The following is an 11,014-nucleotide window of genomic DNA, read 5'->3' as shown; positions in this document are numbered from 1 at the left end:
TTTCATTCTTAATCCAATTTCAGCCCGGCATGAATAGGTAGTTAAGACATTCGACTCGTTATCTGAGGGTCGTGGGTTCGAATCCCAGTCGCATCAAACATACTCGCCTTTTCAGCCGTGGGGGCGTTATGATGTGACGGTCAATCCCATTATTCGTTGGTAAAAAAGTAGTCCAAGAGTTGGGGTGGGTGGTGATGACTAGTTGCCTTCCTTCTGGTCTTACACTGCTAAATTAGGGACGGCTAGCGCAGATAGCCTTCGTATATCTTTGCGCGATGGAAAGCGAGAATATGAATTCCTGCACTAACAAATTTTCCTCTTCCTTCGTCAGAGTTGTATGTGACAATTTGAGTAGAATAAGAATATTATTTCAAAAGATTAACTATAGTGAAAATAAAATATCTGAAAAAGTTTCATGATGGCGGTTTGTACAAAAGGTTTTAATTAAATAAATTTATTTCTTTTGTTAGTTTACTCCTCGAATTATATATCATTTACATTCGAATATGTTTATAGTATTTCATTTTGTGTCTTAAAATACTATTCAGTTTGGTTTTAGTTATATTCTACGTGTCTAACGTATTTCTGTCTGCTCATAAGATTAACGCTAATGGTTTTCATGCTGTGTATTTTAACAACGACAATTACTTTGTTATGCTATAGAGTATACATATATAGACAAAGAAGACTGAACCACCTATAACTTTCTCATACCAAACATGTCACTTATAGATGTTAAAATCCAGTTAAAAGGATATGTTTAAAAAGCTTCAAGAATCTTCATACCTACATTACTCTACCTGAAATTCTAATTTCATAATACCTAAGAAGCTAATTTTTCTGTGTAAAATTTATAACCAACGGAGAGCCATTCTTTAAACGAATGCCAAATTTAAACGTCTGTAGGGTATAATATAACGAATAAAGACCAAGTTCAAAAATTACAAATTTGCTTTTGTATATTTCTCTTTATCTATTTAACTCTATGAAACACACATAAACAGTTTTTTTTTTTTGTCAAACAATTAAAAGCTGTTTATTGCTGAAAGTAAATATTGATATATATGCAGTCTCAAAGTTAGCAAAGTCTCTCGTTTATTGCCATCTAGTGACCTAGAAAACGATAACAATGCAATGAATATCTAATAAAGTTCGGTTATAGGAAAATATCTGCACATTTTTTGTAACTGTGTTGTTTTGTAGTTAAAAATGATTGTAAAATGTGATTCGTTATGTGATACTGTATAAAATTATTTAGCTAGTATGAATAATATTAAGTAAAATAATGACCATTGAATGAATGTCTAAATGAGAAGCATTCGTGCTAGTTGTGTGTTCACAAAATTCAGGAAAATCATCATCATAACTCTTAGTAAAAGTTACCGAAAAATTTTAAATTATTTTTCGTGGACTAAAAGATCGAAATGTATATATTGATATACACAACTTAATATATTTTGATCAGAAAATGTAAGTAAGAAAGAACAACTATCTTTTGAAAAGTAATCAGTGGATTTTTATTAATTCTCCTTATATTTCATGAAGGCAGATCAGTCGTTTTAACGGCTACTATCATTAAAACGTTAACAGACTGAACATAGCTAATTAATTATTAATTGTTTTTGTTTTTGTCCGCAATGAAATAAATCTAGCTGACAAAAATGTATATAACTATCACTAGATGGCGACAGTACGATTCTTCGAAAATTACAATTTTCTTTTCTAAATTTTGAGGATGCTTGATTTCTTTATGGGAATTCTCTTATAAGCTAAACTTTAAAGTGAGAAACTTCGAAACATATTTGTAGCTTAAATGGTTACAATAACGTAATTTTAATTATTTTTATGTAACTTATTTTCCTGTTGTTAATCGCAAATTATTCACGATTGTAAAATATATAACGATTAAAGAAAATCGTCGAATAACACTAAAATCCCGATGGAACCCTCGCAATTTCTATACGTGAACCTTCTTTCTTCAATAGTAAAGAAGTTTATAGGTCAATATCTCGAGAGATAGATGCAGGTTATCAAATCGTCAATATGCGTATTATAATTAATATTGAGATTTGGTTTTTACTATATACTGTGAAAATATAATATGCTGGCATATGACATTTTAAGTTAAAATATCAAGAATACATTAATGATTTCAGTATTAATACAGTCTTTAGATGACAGTAACAGATGGAGTTGCTTAAAGCCAAGTTTCGACTACCTACAAAAGATAAATTAAAAAGGTTTTTCTACTTGCTTTCGTTTCATCAGTTCTAATATTTCAACGTTATTTGTTGTTAATTCAAAAATAACCATATATATAAACTGTGTAATTGTTTAAAATCGCAAAATAAGTTTTTGGAAAGCAGTACGGAATAAACATAGTTTTCAGTAAAAATCATTAAGGTTACTAGAAGAAAAAAAATGGAGCATAGCCAATCCGTGAACTTTACGCTTAACAACAAACAAACAGACTTAAGTTTCTATTCTGTAACTTTAGACAAAAACTAATTCTTACATTACATTGGCTGATGTCTAGAAGAAAGGACAGAACTATATGTTATTGTTGTTTTTAATTAACTACAAAGCTACACAATGGGTTTTTGTGCTCTGCCCACCACATGTATCGAAACCCGGTTTTTAGACATACCGCTGAGCCATTGGGGTGCAGCTGTATGTTAATGTAATGCAAAATAATTTTCCATTAATAACTGCTTTGCTACTGATTGTAAGCCATGTATATATATAATTCAACTATGGAAGAAATTTAGGCTTTGTTGTTCTTAAAATTATAAACATGGTTTCCTTACACTTTCAACATAATTTTAATGCTGTATGAGACATATGATAATATGTAGTATGCGTTTTTGTTATAGTAAAGCTACATTGGGTTACCTGCTGTACCCATCAAGTGGAATTGAATCCCCTGATTTTATTGTTGCAAACCCGTAGACTTACTGCTGTCCCGCCTGGAGACAATCTGAAGTCTTTAATATTTAGTGTTCCAAGATGTTAATTATACTGAAAGCACCTTTTTTTTTAATTGTTGTATTTTAAAGCTACACAAAATGTAATCTGTGCTCTGCCCGCCATGGGTATCGAAACAAGGTTTTTAGCACTATAAATACGCAAACATACTGTTATGCTAAGGTGAATCTTTCTTTAAAACACATAAACCTATCATCTTTATTGTTATGGAAGATATTTTTCACTACCTCATATTACTTCAGTTTCTAGTCAGTTGAGAAAGTCTTAAAACACGTTATTGTATCAAATAATATTATATTATGTTTTATTCTACAGCTATATTAAAACACATTAATACGTTTTTTAATATAGCTATACATCGGTAGGTATATTATACGTTATTGTTTATTTTTCAATGAATTTCTTGTTGCATTTTACAATAGAAGCTTTCAAATAAAGGATATAATAATATATTAAATAATTTTCATTTTTCTTTATTGGTATGTGTTTATTATTTTTAACAAACTATCAGTTGGTGAATTCATTGTCCAATATGTTTGGTCAAATTTGTTTCTCTTGTTACGTCGCAGAAGAGGAAAAAGGAAAATCAAAGGCGTCAACTACAGTAACGTATTAAAATAGTAAGAAAATTGAAAATATAATTTGTAAGATACTTTTTAAAATTTTTGTTTTGAAATTTCGATCATTGTTTCTGAAAATAAAAATTCTATAGGAATGTAAGCCTAATATGTTAATATACTCACATAGTTCTTTGCCTTTTACTCCTTTGTTGTTTTTTTTACATCAAATATTTTTATTTTGTTCAATTACTAGAAAAGACTTGTTTATTTGAACGTGCTCGCCCTTTCAGCCGTGAGAGCATTATAATTTAACGGTCAATCCCACTATCGTTGGTAAAAGAGTAGCCTAACAGTTGGTGGTGGGTGGTAATGACTAGCTGCCTTCTCTCTAATCTTACACTGAAAAGTTAGGGACGGCTAGCGCAGATAGCCCTCGTGTAGCTTTGCGCGAAATTCAAAACAAACAAGCAAACTTGTTTATTTTATTTAAGTAAATAAATGGAACGAAAACAATAACAATTCTATCATTCAAATTATCTATAACAATATTACCAACAGTAAATTTAGTGTAATAAATGTATTAGTTTCTCTTTAAGTACAAAGCTATACAATAGGTTATATAAGTTTTACTCAGCACTAATATCGAAAACTCTACATTTTAGCGTTATAAATCCATAGATTTACCCTTGAGCTACTGGGTGGCAATAAATATATAAACTTAAACTTAAGTTGTCTCTTGATTTTAAAGCATAAAATATGATTAGGGAAAAATATAAAAACAAGTCTATTAATTTTTACATAAATTATAAGTTTGTAAAATACATGCTGGTGTAAGACATTTTGTTTCAAATTTAAATCTGTTTCTAGAACAGCTGTATATCTTACGTGAGTAGTTTTGAAACATAAAAGTAAATCATTGGTAGACCTCCTCTAAATCTTGCCAATGATTGCCTTATCACAGAGTTTGAAAATAAATCACCGTGTGATACCCTCTTCAGTTTGCTTAGAACCTACCAAGTTTGGGTGAAGATAAGGAGATCTAAAAGATCCGTTTGCTTCAATGTATTCTTGATGCGATAGATTAATTAGACCTAATTTTCCTTCATGAAAGAAAAATTTGTGTGATACTATCTTCTTCGACACCAGAGTGCGTGGCTGACAATGATTTATTAGTTGCCCCATCCGACTGGGCCACCATATTTCAGACATTTTAAATGACTGCTCGTTTCTACGAGGCGCCGTAACTTACCAAGGTAAATATAAAAGTTGCCTTAATCTACTGATCGTGAAGAAATATGCCTTGATTGTCTCATCATCTTCCCCATTATCAAACCTAATGTGATTTTCTTTCTTTTTTTTTAGTTAGGTGTAGGTTTCGAGTAATTATGAACTAAAATGAACGTTTAGAGATAACATAGAACTAACACAGAGCTCACATTTATTGAAAACAACAACAAAAAAAAAGACTTATTTATTTGCTTCAGATATTCACAATTGTTTCGGGAACAGGGCGCGATTCCAGGACCTAGGATCAACAGATTAGCACGCAAACCACTAACAGTAACTAAAAAAACGTATGCACACACACAAAACGGACGAACACGAAAGTGGAGTCACTAAAGTGAATTGAATAAAGGGATTTTTAGAGTTCACAATTCTTAATAATCACCGAAAGTATTTCACTTTAAAAAATGGGTTGAACGCAATTAAGTGGTTAACGTGTTCAGATGTCAATAAACGAATTCATAATTTGCGTGGTTACCCTCATAATGCGCCCCGCATTTTAGGGCAAGCTTACACTATAAGAATGAATGCTTTCCCACTAGGCTTTCGGTTCAAAGCTGGAGATGGGCATGCAAAGATAGTTTTTGTGTACCTTTGTGCCAAATTTATAGTTCAACCAGTTAACTTATTTTAAAACTTAGACATGCTACTAGTTTTTTTAAGTTTTTTGTTTATGATTTATAGCAAAGCCACTTTGAGATATCTGCTGTACCCACTGCAGAAATGCGAACGCCGAATGTTATTGTTGTAAGTCCATACACTTATCACTGCCCTTCCAGGGACCGGCTCTTTAAGTATTTAACATTATGTTATGTGTTACTAAAGGCAGTAAAATATTTTCGTCAACAAATCATGCCTTAGAATTTTATACTTGTAGAAAGATGCCCTTAAAATTATCAGGAAAGGTTTGTAACGCAGTAATTTTATTAGAAAAAAAACAACAACAAACAGACAAACAAACTCGAATTATCAGGTTAGCGAGGGGGAGAGTCAGAATCACGTGATGAGATAACTGAAAGAACAGGCCCTTCCTAACGCCGAAGGTTTTTACAAATGGCGGATTCAATTAGTCTCCACTAAACAAACATTCTTTTAACTGCTGAGTTAATCTGTGGCCTGATCTTAAGCGAAGACATACCAGAACACGCCCTTCTGAGTTGCTCAGGCGCCGTCTCCCTCTGGTGGGGGCTGGGTCTAACAAGATGAAGTGTGCCTCAAGCTTGTAATCGCGATTCAATCCAAATTGCACCTCAGCTACGTGCTCTTTAGTTAGCTGTAGATAATACGACCTTTGAACTTGAACGGTGGCAAGGAACTGTAGCATTCTAACCCGTTGAACAACGCCGTAGATGATAATTTTAGGTCACATTTTGTAGCACAGCTTGCACGTCTGGCTGCAGGTGTGACCACTCCGTGGGTAGAACGTGGTCGTCCTCTGCTTCTTGCTTAGATGATGAACAGTTCGACAAAAAAACCCCTTTAAGAATCACAAGTAGGATCGTTACGTAGAACTCGACATTTTAGAATCCTACCTTTCGTTTTCGTGTTTTCTAAAAGGTGAATGTCACAAGGAAAGCATTCATTACAGACTGATCGTATAATTTTAACGCAAGTTTAATAAGAAGGGCAGAGAGATCACCCGAAACAGTTTACGAATAAAACTTAAACAACGTAGAAACTTAAACTACAAAACACATTTGTTGAAGTCACTGGTGCGAAACGTGAAGTTCAAGTGTTTGATGTTGTAATGCACACATATATTTTATCTTTATACCAAATTAATGGTCGTTCAGTACAAGCTACAAAATCCTTTGACTTTTCATGTTGAAGTCACTGGTGCGAAACGTGAAGTTCAAGTGTTTGATGTTGTAATGCACACATATATTTTATCTTTATACCAAATTAATGGTCGTTCAGTACAAGCTACAAAATCCTTTGACTTTTCATGTTGAAGTCACTGGTGCGAAACGTGAAGTTTAAGTGTTTGATGTTGTAATGCACACATATATTTTATCTTTATACCAAATTAATGGTCGTTCAGTACAAGCTACAAAATCCTTTGACTTTTCATTGACACACTCATAACGTATGAATATTGTAATTTGTTTCACTTTAGAATTTGAAGTGTTTCGCGAAGTTATTGTTTAATCACGTCCTCTAGTGGCTCAGTAGTAAATATGAGGATTTATAGCGCTCAACTTTATGGTTTGATCTCAACGATGAACATTTTCTGTTTGTTTGTTTAGAATTAAGCCCAAAGCTACTCAATGGGCTATCTGTGCTCTGCCCACCACGGGTATAGAAACCCGGTTTTTAGTATGTAAGTCCGCAGGGGGCTACGGTGAACATAACGCAGATAACCCATTGTGCAGCTTTATGCTTAAATGAGATAAACATTATTTTATCAAGTTAGCGAAGTCGAAGCTCTAACCGTCAGTTGTTGTTTATTCATTCATAAACAACTGTAAAAGGGTCAGAATTACGCCATCTTCCTATGAAAACATTATTATTTTAAGGTGAAAGATCAAACGTCTCTCATGTTATTTTACTTTTAGATTTCTAGAAAAATAAGTTAAATTTATAGGGTGGTTCAGGTGTTCTAAAACATATAGGAGTCAGAAACCAATGTTGAAAATTACTGGTCACTCGTGGGCGTAAAACATGCATTGTCACGATTCAAGTTCCTTGTTCGTGTTGGAAAGAAATTCGTGCTTCAGAGTTGATTATGATATTTTATAGATGACACACCAGAATTATCATAGTGTTCATTCTCATTGCTCAGCTTGTACAAGGCTTAAGATTGTTTTTTTTTTTTGTTAATATTCAGTTAATCAAGCGACTTCACAAACTGGTTCATCGAAAGAGGCCAAATCAAACAGTATCTTATACTTTGGGAAACTTCAGTCCCTTCTGTGATGCTATTCACTCACATGCATTCTTATGCTTGGAAGAATCACGAGAGGTTTGGTTTTTGAATTTCGCGCAAAGCTACACCAGGACTATCTGCGATAGCCGTCTCTAATTTCGCAGTGTAAGATTAGAGGGAAAGCAGCTAGTCATCACCCCCCACCGCCAACGCTTGGGCTACTCTTTTACTAACGAATAGTGGGATTGATCGTCGCTTTTAACGGCCCCACAACTGAAAGGCTTTAGTGTAATAGAGATTCAAACTTGCAACCCTCGGATTATGTGTCAAGTGCCTTAACTACTTGGCCATGCCAGGCCATTCCGAGAGGTGACCAGAGAATAGAAGCTTTAAGTACTGCATTAATCCTCACCAATTATTCAGAGAGACTCTGTGTATCATTACTTTTTGAGGTTTGTTTCAATATGTATCTCCCAGTGGCACAGCGGTATGTTTGTGGACTCACACTGCTAGAAACCGGGTTTCGATACCCGTGATTGGTAGAGCACAAATAGCCCATGATGCAGATTTATTTAATTTCAAAAACAACAACAGTTTTTAACATGTAATACATATAATTATTAATAATAATTTTTGATTGAGAGTCATGTGTGCTAACTAGAATGGATAAGAGGAGCATTTGCTTCCCCTCTACCTTTGATTTAAAACATTGCATGTGTTATGATATAAACTGAACATCTTAGTTAAACTAACTATTTTTGGTAATTTTCATTAAAACTCTGAATTTATGTTTTGCGTTTAAGCACACATAATACATGTTCTTTCAGTGTACTGACTTACACTATAATAACTGATCCCTACACACACGTTTCACCCCATGAAAGCTTTAAAAAAGCATAATAGCAACAAAGTATTTAAGTAGAAAAATATTCTAGAAAATGTGATAAAACATTTAGGCGGCAAGTTACTGGTACTACAAATGATATTTTTCTAAAGTAAATCGTCCTCGTAGGAACAGCGGTAAGTCTTCGGAGCTATAACACAGTAGATATTCCGATGTGGCTTTGCTATAAGGAAACACGCACACTAAAGTGACTATGATTTGAACTGTAGTTTTACGACACACATAGTATAAGTGGTATTTTACAGTCAGGCTCTTCTTATGCTCTGAAGGGGGGGAGAGCTGTGTTCATTCTTCCCAACCCATCACTTCCACAATTGACGTCCATGCAGCCACTGTTAAACAAAGATAATTAATGTTTATACTTTCCAGAAACATGTTGTCACGATGTTATTATTTGGTTGATATATATGACAAATAAATATTCCTTTAATAGTAGAATAATTAAGGAAAGCATGCACTGGTGTTAAAGACTGTAAAGTATCAGTACATAAACATTATCATTTCTTGTCTATCTGACCTTTGCTTTATGTTACAATAAAGTAATAGTTTCCGTTACACAAGTGATTTTGAGCTAATGATTTATCAATTGCGTGTTGGAGAAGAAGACTGTTATTTGAATAGAAATGGTTTTGATCAGATAAACTTAAAATTACTTACTGGGTTTTCGCTTGATTTTATTGATATGTATAACCGATAATGTCTTATGTAATTGGTTGAGTAAAACTAGATTTTTTTTTCATACGTATGATTGTGATCTGTAGTAGATTATATGATATTAAGTTAAATTCGTCAGAAATAAGGTCGTTTTGACTCAAACGTTTTATATAAAATAAAGAAAACTTCAAGACTGCGTGCTTGAAATATATTTTCCTAACTCATTTATGGACGTATTTTTATGTTTAAGTTGGTCTTGAATGTCTAGTTTTTACCTGCTGTAAGAGTTAAGCAAAAGTTTTACCTTTCTCTACATTACGGTATATCTGATAAACTTTGTGGTATAAGATTACTCATGTAGTTGACATAAAACATTGACCATCAAAAATAATGATGAAAAAAACTCAGAAAATTATTCCCTTTCTGACGCTCAAAGAAAGAAATTTAAAAGTTTACCCACCCAATTTATGGTTTTTAGACAGTAGGGGGTGCTATTATCGCCAGGGTGTGTTGAGGTTGTCAGGTAATATTGCTAATGTTATGCGTCTCGAAAGAACGATAATTGGAAGGTATTCCAGCACTTAGGGTAACAAGTTGTTGAATCAGGTCTATCCTATCAACGTTCACAATTAAGTTAACAAGTCTCGTTTGTTTTTTATTTATATTTTTTATATTTCTGCTGAAGAAAGACAGATGGAGAGAAATGAATAGATGTGCAAGATCGCATTGAGAGAGCCTTGACGTCACGTGCAACTATAAAGTTTGTGTTATAATGATGTTTCTTAAGATGTCTGCCAATGACCTTGCAATAGAGAAATGAAACTGAAAGATTACACAGGGTGGGACTAATGTTACTATACAGTTGGGTGGGGCTAATGTTACTATACAGTTGGGTGGGGCTAATGTTACTATACACTCGGGTGGGTAAAGTTATTACACTACTGGATGGAGAAACTTAGCATACATATGGTGTAGTTAGTGTTGTACAGGTGGTGTTGAGGAAAATATTGCTAACGCAATTGAAAACAATTCAATTATTGCTTGTAAGACATCAAATATTAAACTATATTTTAAAAGAAACAACTGTAGAGCTATGTTAGACCCACATTGTATTTCTTAACGTACAGCTTTAGTCAAATTTCAGCACTATAACTGTGATGGATACACTGATGTTGGCAACACCTTGTTATTTCACCTGTTATTATCTTTGTTACAAGTGGGTGTTTCAGGTAGCATTTAGTGATTAATGTCACTGTGTGACAGTTCTGGTGGATACACTAACGGTCGCCACCCTTGCTATTATCTTTGTTACAAGTGGGTGTTCTTGGTAACATTTGGTGATTAATGTCGCTGTGTGACAGTTCTGGTGGATACACTAATGGTCGCCACCCCTGCTATTATCTTTGTTACAAGTGGGTATTCCTGGCATATTTGATTATTAATGTTACTCCGTGACAATTCTAGTGGATACACTAATGGCCGCCACCTCTGCTATAATCATGATTACAAGTGGGTGTTCCTAGTAGCATTTGGTGATTAATGTCACTGTGTGACAGTTTTGGTGGATACACTAATGTTAACATCTTGTTAATTCACCTGTTATTATCTTTTTTACAAGTGGGCGTTCCTGGTAACATTTTGTGATAGATGTCGCTACAACTATTGTGGATCAATTAATGTTCACTACACGTAGTTAATTCTCTTGTTTTTATCTTTGTTTAAATGGGTGCTATTGGTGACACACACACACATACATATTTT

Source organism: Tachypleus tridentatus, chromosome 10 (assembly GCF_004210375.1).
Source record: "Tachypleus tridentatus isolate NWPU-2018 chromosome 10, ASM421037v1, whole genome shotgun sequence".
NCBI lineage: Eukaryota > Metazoa > Arthropoda > Merostomata > Xiphosura > Limulidae > Tachypleus > Tachypleus tridentatus.
This window is presented reverse-complemented; position numbering follows the sequence as displayed.